This window comes from Pan troglodytes, chromosome 15 (assembly GCF_028858775.2).
Source record: "Pan troglodytes isolate AG18354 chromosome 15, NHGRI_mPanTro3-v2.0_pri, whole genome shotgun sequence".
Lineage (NCBI taxonomy): Eukaryota > Metazoa > Chordata > Mammalia > Primates > Hominidae > Pan > Pan troglodytes.
Window position 1 is genome coordinate 29,258,155 of NC_072413.2, and position 12,836 is coordinate 29,270,990.

At 41.5% G+C, this 12,836-nt stretch overlaps 1 protein-coding gene and 1 non-coding gene across 6 annotated transcripts in view; both read right to left on the reverse strand.

The window, feature by feature from the left end:
* STRN3 (striatin 3) overlaps window positions 1–12,836 on the reverse strand; it is a 130,911-nt gene that overhangs the window by 113,835 nt on the left and 4,240 nt on the right. The window lies entirely within an intron of this gene.
* MIR624 (microRNA mir-624) lies at window positions 6,283–6,378 on the reverse strand. The gene has a single exon (NR_035951.1). It is a non-coding gene; the product is annotated as a microRNA mir-624 (primary transcript).

Below are 12,836 nucleotides of genomic sequence, written 5' to 3' on the forward strand. Positions count from 1 at the left end.
AACTAGCTGGGCGTGGGAGTACACACCTGTAGTCCCAGCTGCTCGGGAGGCTGAGGTGGGAGGATCGAGTGAGCCCAGGAGGTCGAGACTGCAGTGAGCCATGATTACACCACTGCACTCTAGCCTGAATGACAGAGCAAGACCTTGTCTCAAAAAAATAAATGAATCTAAAAATTATATATTGCCAGATAGGATATTTAGCAGCATCATTTTTTAAAAAATGCCAGAGACAAGAAATAGTGGTAAGTCTATTATTTAAATATAAGTAAATATCACAAGAGTTGAAAGTGGTTGCCTCTGGAAAGCTGGCCTAGAGAGGTGGACTGAGTAGGGAACAACCATTTTGGCTGTAAGCATTGTAGTATTTGCGTACATATTCTTTCAGTAGAATTTTAGAAACAGCTGGGTGCGGTGGTTTACACCTGTAATCCCAGCACTTTAGCAGGCCAAGGCAAGTGGATCACTCAAGGTCAGGAATTTGAGACTAGCCTGGGCAACATGGTGAAACCTTGTCTCTACAAAAAATACAAAAACTAGCTGGGCACAGTGACACACACCTATAGTCTCAGCTACTCAGGAGGCTGAGGAGGAAGGACCACTTGAGCCCAGGAGGTTTAGGTTGCAATGAGCCGTGATTGTACCACTGCACTCCAACCTGGGAAACAGAAAGAGACCCTGTCTCAAAAAAAAGAAAAAAAATTAAGAAAAACAGTATTTTATAAACACACAAAAAAATGTAAATCTATGTATACTGAAATAAAATATTTAAAATAAATTAACTTAGTATGAGTTTCTTTTGTATCGATATATACATCCCAACAATTATTGATTGCAACAATTATATTACTACCAGGTACTAGACATGAAAGGATATGAGATGACATAGCTATACACACACACCAATACATATATATAGTTGTATATCAGGGTTTCCCAACCTCGGCAATTATTAACATTTTGGGCTAATATTTTATTTGGGACATGGAGGGCTGTCCTGTGCGTGTTTAGTAGCATCCCTGTCCACTCTCCACTAAATGCCAGGACCACCTGCCTCCAAATGTGATAACCAAAAATGTCTCCAGACCTTGCCAAATAAATGCCCCATGGGAGCAAAACTACCCCCCACCCCGCGCCCCAGTTGAAAACCACTTTTGCATTTGTACGGAAAAAATTCTGAAAAGACATGCACCCAAAAATATAGCAGTGGTTGTTCCTGGAAAATCAGGATTACAAAAAACCATTGCCAATTTTTTTTTTTTTTTTTTACATTTCTGTAACTTAATTTTCATATAAATGTATTACTTTAACTACAAATAAAAAATATCAAAAACTAATATAAAAACTCTGAAAATAAATAGAAGTGGCTAAACATAAACACAAAAAATTTTAAATACATCATAAAATAAAATCTTAGTAAGTAATAAAGCATATTTGACAGTTTCTAAACAATCAGTAAAAAAGAAGCCAGGTGCTGGTATCATGCCTGTTATTCCAGCATTCTGGGAGGCTGGGGTGGTAGGATTGCTTGAGACCAGGTATTCAAGACCAGCCTGGGCAACATACTGAGACACCATCTCCATGAAAAAAAAATTTTTTAAGTAGCTGGGCATGATGGCGTATGCCTCTAGTCCCTGCTTCTGAGGAGGCTGAGGCAGGAGGATTGCTTGAGCCCAGAAGGACAAAGCTACAGTGAGCCATGACTGATAGCATCACTGAACTCAAGCCTGGGCGACGGTATGAGACCCTGTCTCTAAAAAACAAAAGTAAAATAAAAAACAAAACAAGAAATCAGTAAAAAAGGAAATGGGAAAAAGACAAACTAGTCTATAAATTCATTAAAACTAACATATTTGCTTTGTTTTATAACTATTTTTTCTTTTTATTATTATTATACTTTAAGTTTTAGGGTACATGTGCACAATGTGCAGGTTAGTTACATATGTATACATGTGCCATGCTGGTGTGCTGCACCCATTAACTCGTCATTTAGCATTAGGTATATCTTCTAATGCTATCCCTCCCCCCTCCCCCCACCCCATATAACTATTTTTTCAACAATGACTATGTATTGGCATAAAGAATTCACTCCTGAAACTTATCAATTTTAATAAAAGAAAATAATCTATTTTATAATGTTTGGTGGGTCATTTTTTTAAAATAAGGAAAAATGTTTCCAATAATCCCATCATCAAAAAATCACAAAGTATTTAAAAATATCTGAACTTTTTCAACGTACTTTTTTCATATAGCTGATTTATGGCACACAAAACTTATTTTTAGTTTACCGTAAGCATTGCATAGTCATTAAACATTCTTCATAAAATTTATTCATTTCAAAGGGATAAAGTAGCCCCCCCGCCACAGTGCATTAATCTCAGGCAATGATTCATTTTAACTGAAGTACCAGATGTGCTGGCTTATGCCTGTAATTCCAGCACTTTGGGAGGCCAAGGCGGGTAGATCACCTGAGGTCAGGAGTTCGAGACCAGCCTAGCCGACATGGTGAAACCTTGTCTTTCCTAAAAATACAAAAATTAGCCAGGCATGGTGGCAGATGTCTGCAATCCTAGCTACTCAGGAGGGTGAGGTGGGAGAATCACTTGAACCCAGGCGGCAGAGGTTGCAGTGAGCCAAAATTGCGCCACTGCACTCCAGCATGGGTGACAGAGCAAGACTCTGTCTCAAAAACAAAACAAACATTTTAATTGAAGTGATTTCTCTGATACTCCATTTCCCATGACAGGGAGGGGAGACAAAATTATAATCTAATAAAACCCAGAAAGTTTGTTTTCATTCCAGGATCAAACGAGGGCTTGACAAAGAGTATTAATTTACTCTATCCTGTGGACTTTTTCTCCATCCGGTGGACTTTTTCTTCTAGTATATACACACCACAGAAATTGTAAGTCAAGCTCTCATCTCTAACATTTTAATGAGATGTCCTCGGCAATTTCACTTATTTAGCAAATATTTGGCAGACATCTATTATGTGCCAGACCCTTTACTCTCAAACTGGGTATACATACCTGTAATTCCAGCAGTTTGGGAGGCCGAGGCGGGTGGATCACTGAAGGACAGGAGTTCAAGACCAGCCTAGCTAATATGGCAAAACCTCGTCTCAACTAAAAATACAAAAAATTAGCTGGGCGTGGTGGCACACGCCTGAAATTACAGCTACTCAGGAGGCTGAGGCACAAGAATTGCTTTAACCTGGGATGTGAAGGTTGCTGTGAGCTGAGATCATGCCAATGCACTCCAGCCTGGGCGACAGAGCGAGACTGTGTCTCAAAAAAATAAAATAAAATTGCAAAACATGTTAAGTGCTAACAAGGAAATGACCAGGGAGCAGTTACATATGTAAAATAGAAAGATTCATAAAGACAGAGGCTAGAATCTGAATCCCCAACCCTTTTTATTTATTTATTTATTTTTTATTTTTTTGAGGCAGTGGCTAACGGATGTAATCCCAGCACTTTGGGAGGCCAAGGTGGGAGGACCACCTGAGGTCAGGAGTCGGAGACCAGCCTGACCAACATGGTGAAACCCTGTCTCTACCAAAAATAAAAAAAAATTAGTTGGGCATGGTGGCAGGTGCCTGTAATCCCAGCTACTTGGGAGGCTGAAGCAGAAGAATCGCTTGAATCCGGGAGCCGGAGGTTGCAGTGAGCCGAGATCGCGCAACTGCGCTCCAGCATGGGCGACGGAGCGAGACTCTGTCTCAAAAAAAAGAAAACAAAAAAGCAACACAACAAACACTATTCCAGGCCACTGTGAAATGTTTTTGTTATCTGAGATATCTACCAGTGTCATATTGTTACCCTTATCCATTGTTACTCTCTCATATTATTTCTCTTTCTACCCACTTCATCCTGTTAATTATCTTTGTTTTCTTTCTCACTCTCTATTCTCCAGGATTTCAGTGAAAGATAACTTAAATAAAAGCAAGCCCCAGTTAACAGCTTTCAAAGCAAAAACATTCTAAGTTCAGATTTAAATGCAAGCCATGAAATAAAGTGTTACACAAAATTTTAAACTTTTCACAACTGCTAACAACTCTAACAACAGCAACAAAAAGGAAACACAACAGAGTTTGAGGCAGCAAGACTGCTCACACATTTAAGAACACAGCTACAAACGTTTTATGAAAATTTAACACAACTGTCCAGCAATAGTGGATTAGGTGGATCAACTGTGGCCTATCTACACAAAATACTATGCAGCTGTTAAAAAGAAGTGAGGATGTAGAGTCGGACGCGGTGGCTCACGCCTGTTATCCCAGCAATTTGGGAGACCGAGGCGGGTGGATCACGAGGTCAGCAGTTAGAGACCAGCCTGACCAACATGGTGAAACCCCATCTCTACTAAAAATACAAAAAAATGAGATGGGTGTGGTGGTGGGCGCCTGTAATGCCAGCGACTTGGGAGGCTGAGGCAGAAGAATCACTTGAAACCTGAAGGCAGAGGTTGCAGTGAGCTGAGATTGTGCCACTGCACTCTACCCTGGGCAATAAGAGCAAAACTCCGTCTCAAAAAAAAAAAAAAAAAAAACACTGAGGATGCTCTCTATTAGCAGGCTTGGAATGATCTCTCAATATGTGAAATGAAAAAGTAAAGTAGGGAGGGCATAGTGGTTCATGCCTATAATCCCAGCACTTTTGAGAGGCTGAGGTGGGCAGAATGCTTGAGCTCAGGAGTTCAAGACCAGCCTGGATAACATAGGGAGACCCCCATCTCTACAAAACAGTTAACAACAACAAAATTAGTCAGGTGTGGAGGCATGTTCCTGTAGTCCCAAATTTTGGAGGCTGAGGTGGGAGGATAACATAGGGAGACCCCCATCTCTACAAAACAATAACAACAACAAAATTAGTCAGGTGTGGAAGCAAGTTCCTGTAGTCCCAAACTTGGGAGGCTGAGGTGGGAGGATCAATTGAGCCCAGGAGATAGAGGTTGCAGCCAGCCAAGATCGCATCACTGCACTCCAGCCTGGGCAAAAGAGTGAGACCCCCATCTCAAAAAAATATATATATATATAGTGAAAAATAGGTTATATAGTTTGCCACATTGTACCAGAAAAGGACGAAAACATATTTGCTTTCATCTACCTACATAAAAAACACTAGAGAGGGACACACACAGACTAAAAAAAAAGTAGTCAATTACTAACTTGGCAGTGGGGGGTGGTAGACAGGATCATGGTAAGTATAAGACTTAATTTTGAACCACATATTACTTATTCAAAATATAATTTTTTTTTAAAGAGACAGAGTCTTTTACCAGGCTGAAGAGCAGTGGTGTGATGATAGCTCATTACAACTTCAAACTCCTGGGCTCAAGCAATCCTCTCCCCTGAGCCTCCAAAGCTAGGACTACAGGTGCATGTCACTATGTCTGGCTAAATTTTTTCTTTTCTGTAGAAAGGGGGGGGTCTCACTATGTTGCCCAGGCTGGTCTCGAACTCCTGGCCTCAACCAATCTTCCTGCCTTGGCTTCTCAAAGCAATCATTATTATTATTATTATTATTATTATTATTATTATTAGAGACAGAGTGTCAGTCTATTGACCAGACTAGAGTGCAGTGGTGAGATCATGGCTCACAGCAGCCTTGACCCCTTGGGCTCAAGCGATCCTCCCGTCCTGGTTTCCCGAGTAGCTAGGACTACAGGTACAACACCATTGTGTCCAGCTAATTTTTTAATTTTCTTGTAGAGACGGGGTATCACTTTGTTGCCCAGATTGGTCTTGAATTTCTGACTTCAAGTTATCCTCCTGCCTTGGTCTCCCAAAGTGCTGGGATTATAGGAAGGAGCCTGTAAGTGTCCTGAAAGTGCAAAAATTATTGTTGTTGTTGTTGTTGTTGTTGTTGCTGTTCTGAGACAGAGTCTTGCTCTGTTGCCCAAGCTGGAGTGCAGTGACGTGATCTCGGCCCACTGCAACCTCCGCCTCCCGGGTTCAAGTGATTCTCCTGCCTCAGCCTCCCGAGTAGCTGGAACTACAGGTGCGTTGACACCACACCCTGCTAATTTTTGTATTTTTAGTAAAGACGGGGTTTCACCATGTGGGTCAGGCTGTTCTCGATCTCCTAATCTTGTGATCCACCTGCCTCGGCCTCCAAAAGTGCTGGGATTACAGGCGTGAGCCACTGCGCCTGGCCAAAGTGCAAAATTTTTAATAGGAATTTTTACGTCTTTTTATAAAGTCTATCTAAAAGTAGTCCAAAATTTTACTTTACATTTATAATTGCTTTAATTCTAGTCTTTTAAATCTTGTTCACTGAAACCACTTAGGTGTAATGCTATCTCAAGGTAATACCAATACCTTGTGTTTACCTTGGTTCCACTGAACACAAGGTACTGGTACTACCTTGAAACAGCATTATATATTGGTCAAAAGCACATCCTTTTTTAACCTTTTTTTCTTTTTCATTACAAGAACACAAAACCACTTTAAAAAAAAAACAAACAGGGTCTCACTCTGTTGCCCAGGCTGCAGTCTGTCACCCAGGCTAGAGCACAATGGCGCAATCTTTGCTCACTACAACCTACACCTCCCAGGTTCAAGCGATTCTCCTGCCTCAGCCTCCCAAGTAGGTGGGATTACAGGCATGCGCCACCATGCCCGGCTAATTTTTGTATTTTTTTGTAGAGACAGGATTTCACCATGTTGGCCAGACTGGTCTCAAACTCCTGACCTCAAGTGATCCGCCCGCCTTGGCCTCCCAAAGTGCTGGGACTACAAGCGTGAGCGCCACCGCGTCCGGCCTCACACCCACTTTTATTTATTTACTTTTCATTAGTTTCCTTGAAGGGTATTCTGTGTCCAGTAGCCTTACCAGGAAGGCTGCTTCAGAATTTGACACAAACCATGCCACTGTTTCCACAGGTATGAGTTGCGTTTCCCCAATTACTATAGTTTTGTTCCGTTTGCCTATGTTATTCTTTGCTTTATACACATAAGCACATCTCTTAAATAGAATTCAGTTTCATCTTGGGCTTAAACACTTTCAATTTTTTTTTTTTTTTTTGAGACGGAATTTCATTCATCACCTAGGCTGGAGTACAATGGCACGATCTAGGCTCACTGCAACCTCTGCCTCCCAGGTATAAGCAATTCTCCTGTCTCAGCCTCCTGAGTAGCTGAACTACAGGCATGCACCATCACACCGAGCTAATTTTTTGTATTTTTAGTAGAGACAGGGTTTCACCATGCTGGCCAGGCTGGTCTCGAACTCCTGACCTCAGGTGATCCACCCGCCTTGGCCTCCCAAAGTGCTGGGATTACAGGCATGAGCCACCGTGCCCCCAGCCAACACCTTCAATTTTAAGAAGAGCTGTATGCTCCTTTTGGCTCTGCAGACCTTACTTACAGCCAGGCCTTGGAAAGCAGCTGCCAAGACACTTACTTTTAGAAGTTCAGTTCTGTTCCCAACAGGCCTCTACAGAACCTTGTGAGACAGGGACTCACTCTGTCACCCAGGCTGGAGTGCAGTGGGGTGATCATGGATCACCGTAGCCACAACCTCTGGGGCTCAAGCAATCCTCCATCTCACTCCTCCACCAGGTAGCTGGGACTTCAGGCACATGCTGCCATGCCTGGCTTCAATACTGTTTTTCATTAGGGGAATGTAAATTAAAAACAGTGAGATACCACTACATAACTACCAAAACGGTTAAAATCCAAATCACTACAACTCCAAAAGCTGAAAGGGGAGCAATAATAATTCTCACTCATTACTGGTGGGAATGCAAAATGGTACAGCCACTTTGGAAGATCATGTGGCAGTTTCTTACATAATTAAATATAATCTTACCATATGATCCAACAATCACACTCCCTGGTATTTACTCAAATTACATGAAAACTTATACGTCCACACAAAAACCTGCACATGGATGTTTACAGCCTTTACTCATAATTGTCAAAACTTGAAAGTAACCAAGATACCCTCCAAAAGGTGAACAAACTGTAGCACATCCATAAATGGAATATTGTTCAGCACTAAAAAGAAATAATCAACCCATAGAAAAGACAAGCAGAAGCCTTAAATACACTGCTACTAAGTGAAAAGGCTACATATTATACAATTCAAACTAAGGCAACCCTCTGTATCCAAGGGTTCCCCATTCACAGATTCAAACAATGGCAAGGCAAAAATATTCCAGAAAAATAATAAAAATATATATATATGTTTTGAGACAGAGTCTCGCTCTGTCGCCCAGGCTAGAGTGCAGTGGCGCGATCTTGACTCACTACAACCTCCGCCTCCCGGGTTAAAGCGATTCTCCTGCCCTCAGCTTCCCAAGTAGCTGGGATTACAGGCACGTGCCAGCACACCTGGCTAACTTTTATATTTTTAGTAGAAACGGCGTTTCACCATATTGGCCAGGCTGGTCTCAAACTCCTGACCTTGTGATCCACCCGCTTTGGCCTCCCAAAGTGCTGGGATTACAGTCATGAGCCACTGCGCCCAGCCAAAAAATAATTTTTAAAAATTATAGCAACTAGCCAGGTGCAGTAGCTGACACCTGTAATCCTAGCACTTTGGGAGGCCAAGGATGGCAGATAGCTTGAGCCCAGAAGCTCGAAACCAGCCTGAGCAACTTAGCAAAACTCTGTCTCTCGAAAAAATACAAAAATTAGCCAGGTGTGGTGGCGGGTGCCTGTAGTCCTAGCTACTCAGGAGGCTGAGGTGGGAGGATCACCTGAACCCAGAGATCAAGGCTGCAGTGAGCAGTGATTGTTTTACTGCACTCCAGCCTGGGTGACAGACTGAGACCCTGTCTCAAATAAAAAGTTTTAAAAAGTGTAACAACTATTTACATAGCATTTAGATTATATAAGTAATCTAGGCCGGGCGCAGTGGCTCACGCCTGTAATCCCAGCACTTTGGGAGGGCAAGGTGGGCAGATCACCTGAGGTCGGGAGTTCGAGACCAGACTGGCCAATATGGTGAAACCCCATCCCTACTAAAATTCAAAAAATTAGTCGGGCATGGTGGCACACCTGTAATCCCAGCTACTCTGGAGGCTGAGGCATGCCAGGCATAGTGGCTTATGCCTTTAATCCCAGCACTCCTGAGACGCCAAGGTAGGAGGATCACTTGAGGCCATGATCTCAAGACCAGCCTAGACAACATAGAAAGACCCTGTCTCTACTAAAAAAAAAAATTAGCCAGGCGTGGTAGCACGTGCCTATAGTCCAAGCTATTTGGGAGGCTGAAGTGGGAGGACTATTTGAACCCAAGAGTTTTAAGGCTGCAGTGAGCTACGATCGCACCACTGCATTCCAGCCTGTGCAACATAGCGAGACCCTGTCTCTTAAAAATAAATAAAATAATAGAAAATAATAATTTGGAATGGACAATGAATGGATAGAAGTACAGGTAAAACAAGACTGATCATGAGTCGTTACTGTTTAAGATGAGTGACACGTTTGTGGGAGGTCACAATACTATATTATTTTCTTACATGTTTGAAACTTTTCATAAAAAAATTAAAGGACGGTTATACATAATACAATTGTCTTTATGATAAAAAGGATAAACTGTTAAGAGGGGCAATGGATGAAACAAACCTGTCAGGAGATTATCTCAAAGAATTCTGGCAGGAGGAGTACTCTGAACTAAGGCAGTATTAGTACAGAAACAAAAAGCACAGATAGAATCAGTTACTTCCTTAGATCAGCAGTCAGGCTTCATGGGCATTCTAAGCAAAATTTTCTTACCTTTTTTGAAAAAAAACTAGAAGAGGCTCCATAGCATTCATAATATATGCAAAGGGGACTATACAATCCCCCAAAAAATCAAGCATCAGTGAATTAGAATATACTTTAGGATACTGATGTTATCTATATTACTTAGCCTTTTGAATCATTATAGTCCAGTTCACTCATTTTCTTTTTTTTTTTTTTCTTTTTTAGATACAGGGTCTCACTGTTGCCCAGGCTGGTCTCCAACTCCTGGGCTCAAGTGATCCTCCCACTTCAACCTCCCAAAGTGCTGGGATTACAAGCGTGAGACACCACACCTGGCCAGTTCACACAGTTTAAATGAAGCTCTTTCCTACTTTAGAACTTCTGCTAAATGCTGTAGCTTCCAACTGGAATGTTCTTTGTACAATTAGGTATTCCCGATACTTCAGATCTAAAAGTATACATTTAGGAACTTTATGAGAATTAAATGTACTGAAGAACCAAAAATAATGTCAACCATATAGAAAGTGTTCAATAGGTCAGGCGCAGTGGCTCATGCCTGTAATCCTAGCACTTTGGGAGGCCAAGGCAGGCGGATTACTTGAGGTCAGGAGTTCAAGACCAGCCTGGCCAACATGGTGAAACTCCATCTCTACAAAAAATACAAAAATTAGCTGGGCGTGTTGGTGGGTGCTTGTAATTCCAGCTACTCAGAAGACTGAGGCATGAGAACTGCCTGAACCCAGGAAGTGGAGGTTGCAGTGAGTTGAGATAGCACCACTGTACTCCAGCCTGAGTGACAGAGCGAAAACTGTCTCTAAAAAAAAAAAAGAAAGTGCTCAATAAATATTAGGTATTATCTGAAACTCCATTACATATACAGGTTTCCTATCACCATTTATTCTCTCAGCATTCTGCTAATTTGTTGTAACATTTTATTGGCCAGGCATGATGGCTCATGCCTGTAATCCCAATACTTGGACTTTGGGAGGATGAGGTGGGAGAATCATTTGAGCCCAGGAGTTCGAGACCAGCCTGGGCAACAAACTGAGAACGCACCTGAACTAAAAATAAAAACAGCTTGGTGTGATAGTCCATGTCTGTAGTCCCACCTACTCGGGAGGCTGCAGCAGGAGGATCAGTTGAGCTCAGGAGCCTGAGGCTACAGTAAGCCATGTTGGCACCACTGCACTCCAGCCTCGGCAACAGAGTAGGATGCTCTCTTGAAAAAAAAAAAAATTATTTCTAGAGTATAAGCTCCCTGAAGACAAAGTCTGTGTCTCATACATCATTATACACCCAGGATCTAGCACAAAATCGCACTCAAATATCACCAAATAATCATGCTGGAATCAATAAAACTCACAGGCCATATGCAGGGGGAAGGTTCAATGACCTCTATAGTACTAGTGATGGGGAGGATAGTGTTAACTTTAATGTGGCAAGGAATAAAGAATGAGCAAGTGTGTTTTGTCAAGGGGAAGAGGCAGGCACTTGAGATTAACTGAATGGATGCATTGAATTGGAGGTAGAAAAACTAAACAGGAAGTTAGAAATACAAGGGACATCTGGACGCCAAAAATCTAGTAGTGGTTAAGAACATGGCCTCTACAGGCAGTCTAAGTTTAAATCCCAGTTCTACTGCCTCCTAGTTGCATAGATTACTTAACCTTTGGGCCTCGATATGCCAGTGTCAGAAAAAAGAAAAAAAAAAGACACCAATTATACCTGTATCAACCTCACTGAGTTGTTTTGAGAATTAAATGAATACTGAATGAATTAAATGAATACTGAAATACTGAAGCACTGAAATAACAATTAGGAAAGAGTAAATAAATGCTAGGTATTATTAAGATGGTACATGGTAGCTAAAAATCTGATTCTGAATATACAGTGAAAACATAAAATAGAACCAGAACCCCACATAATAACAACTGGGAACAAAAGAAAGAAAACATGAAGAAAAGTGATAAGTGGATGACAGGAAAAACAGAGCAGAAGCAAAAGAAAACAGTTTTGAAGGATTTGTTAACAACAGAGTGTTGATTAAGTACATACGGTTTATAAGGCCAAAGGATTTGGCAATTTGAAGGTCAATCATGAACAGAAAACATAGTGTTCTACAAAGTGTTTAGAAGGGAGGGGAGAAGAGAGCGAAAAGGCAGACTATAGAGTGGGGTTAATGGGTAGTGGAGGAGCATAAAGAGAATTCTAGATCAGTGGTCCCTAAACTTCATTTCAAGGGCTTCAAAAAGAAACAGGGAATCTGACACAAGGTAGTGGACTCCCTTAATACTATCAATAAAATTTTTTTAACTATTATCACCATCATCTGAAAAAGGAAATGCCTAACAGTAAAAATGTATGAAGGCTAAAAATCCCAGAACAAAGGGAACACCTTTATGAAAAATCACTGTCGGCCGGGCGCGGTGGTTCACGCCTGTAATCCCAGCACTTTGGGAGGCCAAGGTGTGCAGATCACGAGGTCAGGAGATCAAGACCATCCTGGCTAACACGGTGAAACCCCATTTCTACTAAAAATACAAAAAAATTAGCTGGGCGTGGTGGCAGGCACCTGTAGTCCCAGCTACTGGGGAGGCTGAGGCAGGAGAATGGCGTGAACCCGGGAGGCAGAGCTTGCAGTGAGCCGAGATGGTGCCACTGCACTCCAGCCTGGGCGACAGTAGATCGAGACTCCATCTCAAAAAAAAAAAAAAGAACATAAACTCTTTGACTACATTTTCTTGTATTAGCTATGTCATATTTTTACACTTGGCAAACAAGCATTTTGTATATACCCAAAATCCACTTACTACATACAAACTATAAAGAAAAATATAAGGACACATTAGCAATATATATAAACTATGCCTTGCAGCAGCATCACAGGCGCTCAATAAAACTTTATTGAAATGTACTAAAGTGGTGTGGGCCACGCAATACCAGATGAAGAATTACAAGTCAGATTCCACTCTATAAAAAAGAGCTAAGACAGTATAACATAATGGTTACAAGAGTGGTAATATGACTACAGGCTTTGGAATCAGACAGACTTGGGTTCAAATCTCAGCGGCAATAATTTATGGCTAGGTGACCTTGGCAAAATGATTTAACCTACCTAAATTTGTCTCCTCACCTGTAAAAT